This window comes from Pteropus alecto, unplaced genomic scaffold (genome assembly GCF_000325575.1).
Source record: "Pteropus alecto unplaced genomic scaffold, ASM32557v1 scaffold150, whole genome shotgun sequence".
In the NCBI taxonomy this organism is placed as follows: Eukaryota; Metazoa; Chordata; class Mammalia; order Chiroptera; family Pteropodidae; genus Pteropus; species Pteropus alecto.
In genome coordinates, this window is record NW_006429686.1 from 75,831 (window position 1) to 79,408 (window position 3,578).

Genomic DNA, 3,578 nt, shown 5'->3' on the forward strand with positions numbered 1-3,578 from the left:
GATAAAAACATAAGAACCATTTTATCTCTCCCAAATTATTGACTTTGCTGAAATAAGCTACAGTCAAATCTAAGCATTTCTACTTAATAGTATATTTAACTTTCAAAGCCTGTTTGCTCAACAATCAAACTAAACTTGTTCTGAATTTTCTGCTTTAATAACTGAGGAGTCCTGACTTTTCTTTCCTGACAGAACTGAATGGATGTTTGTGGAACATTTGGAAAGGGTAGTTAAGAAGTTATATGATTACTTAAGGATACTATAAGCATATCATTCTATTTCCAATGCCATCAAAATACCAAGTCAAAACATACTGCATATCGGGAAACTTTGAATTAAAGGTTTAGCTCCACATACTTGGCTATACAGCATTCCACTTCAGTGGGAGCTCGTCTCAGACTGAAGTTTTCCCCTTCAGAGAAATAATTCTGCTAGTAGGGAGGCTGTAAATAGACTGGGCCTAGGAATAAGGGCATTCTGTCCCCATAACATGAAACTATGAGAGGCAAGGGGTGCAGAAGCATTCCTTAGACTTGTTTGAGACCTTGAAGGCAGCCCATAGTGGATGGGGAGGCACAGAAATATGAAGTGGGGGGGAGAGAAAGTATTCATACAACAGTAAGAATGGGGGCATAGTGCATTGTCAATGAGAAAGGGACAAGTAGCCCCTGACATCTGGAACCTGGCCAGACACTATCAATTGGGCCTTGGTGTTTCCTTGTTGAACATAAACAATCTCACAGAACATCAACATGAGAGGTCAGTCTATGATGATGGATCAAAACAAAAACAAGACCACTCCATCATCATGTCTGAACAGTCACAATATGAACAGTGTTCAAGCCATAAAAATGATCAGACATCTGCCACCCTGGCTGCTTCATTAACAATTACAGCTCTAGCTTTGGGATACTCTTCTTCACTTACAAATACGATTTATTTAGAAACCCAGTCACTGAATTACCCCCATTTCCTGTTAGCATCCAAGTCCAGAACAAACGCAGCTCGAGTGACCAACTCAGCCTGGTTTTCCCATGAATTTCCTGCTTTTAGCACTTAAAGTCCTGCATTCCAGAAAACCCCTGTCGTAGGCAAACTGGGATGGCTGTTCAATGGCCTCCTTCCTTGAACCCTCCCCCAAAACATCTAAAGCAAGCCCAAATCCTGTAAGTCCTTTCTAACACCTTCTTATTGAGATACCCTATAGTTTCCCATGGTATGCATTCTCCCCTCATTGTAACAAGTAATAAACTCAACATTTTCAACTATAGGTCTGCTCCTAGTGGTCTCTGGTTGGAGGTCATTAACATCAGTAAGAAGTAAAGAGACACTATATTGTGGAAATGCTAGTAAGGCCTAGAATGGAAAAATGGGACTCAAGGAATGAAGAGGTAGGGGGAATCGGGAAAGAACGAAAAGGTTCCATAGCCCTGAGGGGGCGAGTGTGTGGTTTTCTGAAAAGGTGGCTTTTAGGGGTGATAAAGGATGACGTGATGAACGATGAAGCCATAAACTTTTGTAAGAGGAGGAGGAATTGTTGCCACACCCTCTGTGCTTAAACAAAATACTAATGAAAAAGAGCAAAAACAAAAAAAAATGGCTTGTGTTATAAAATAATGACTCAATCTTTTTTTCTTTTAGGTGAAACAACCCTTGGTTGACCGTGTCAGCTTACAATCCTTTATTTTTTAAAAACTTTATTTATTTATTTTTTATTTTTTACAACTACAGCACCCGGTCTTCTTAGGTGGTCTCCCATCCAAGTACTAACCAGGCCCGAACCTGCTTAGCTTCTGAGGTCAGATGGGATCACGCTTGAATGACTCAATCTTTAATAGCCTACAGGCTGATCATAGAGTTTTCATATCCACACTTGTTTTCCTATCTTTATCAACTGAATTATATAATAATTTCTATATAAGGGACATTTCTGAGAAGGAAGAACTGCAATGACACTCTAGTTTACAAGTCTTATAAGTGCAAAACATTAAATTTATAATTTTAATTCTCTGAGGTTGATATCGTTCAGTGTTAAAGATCAATATTCATTAACTAAGTGTCCTAGAACAGAGCCTGACACATAGTAAATAGCAATAAATATTAACTATGGCAATTACTATCATTATGCTTTATTTCAATGTATTTATTTTTAAACAAGGGCAATGCTGCAATTTTTTAAAAATGTTTTTGACCATGTATCCTTGATTATATTGGAGGTATATATTGAATAATAAATGTAACTTTCTTGTTATTTAAACTTGGCTCAGAGCCATATATTCAAATGACTGTGTGCATGTCTTTTGGAGAGATTTACTGTAAGTGACCTTTGTTAAATCTTTTAAATTCAGTGGGTGTTGGCCCCTACTACATGTTGCAAATCAAGTTTTGAAAACAGGACCACTATTTAGTTTCATACTGCTTATACTTTAAAAATAGCTGGGGAGTGAATGAGCAGAGTGTGCTCGTCCATGTAAAAGGAAACCTAGAGTACTCAGAATCTAGAAGTTGAAACATAAAGGAAGTAGTTTACTTAGAACAGGTTTAGTTTCTGATTTCCATCAGAAAGCTGCCTCATTTATTTCTACAGAAATAAAAGTCATTTGTAAAAGTATAGGAACATACAGGGAATGCTTATGAAATGCTCTTAACTTAAAAATAATCTGAATGTGTGAGTTCTGGCAATGTCCAGGATCTGTTACAAAGGTAGCAAGTAGAGTTTTGTACATTTACAACTATTTTGTATTGCTGAAAAATCATCTTACTTGTTTATTTGGTACCCAGAAAAACAAGCAGTATGTTTTTCAAACATTAGTACTAAATTGCCATATTATATGTATATGACCTGAATGTTCCAATCCCTCTACTACTCTTAACACAAATTTGATTTTCTCTCTTTTACAATTCTGACATCTGTTTAACTTACAATAATTTTCTCAGAGGCCAAATTTGGTGGTGATAACACCGGTTTTCCTGATATTGTGTTCTGTCAACTCTCACCTTGTTTGAAATTATTACCATTTATTTTTGGCCAAGTCTGGGGCCCAAAATACCCATATCCACCTATAGTATAGAAAACTTGGGTCAGTAGTCTACTTTTTCAGTGACTTAAATACCTTTATTCGGAATGTGGCTTTTTTTTTTTTTTTACAAAATAAAACAAAAACAGTAATTCTCAGAATACCTTTATAAAGTTAATAATTGACAATTATATTTTCTTAAGAAGTCATAAGTAAACATTTCTGAGAAATCTTTACTTTTGATGTGAATTACTATGTTATCCTACTTCTGTCATACCCTTTTCAATGTAAAATGTTTCTGACAGAGTAGTTTTATATACATTAGTCCCACAAACAGATTCAAATCTCAGCTGCATACAGCAGAAAGATAAATTCTTATTTCTGTAAACATTTTGCACACTTATAATCTGCTACTATTTAATCATAATAATGAATCAGTTTTGCAACCACCACATACTTGAATACATACAACACCCTTTTGCATGAGAAAATGAATTAAAAGTACAAATTAACAATGGAGTAAAAATATTTTTCTTTAATGTTTGCAGGTATAGGCATATA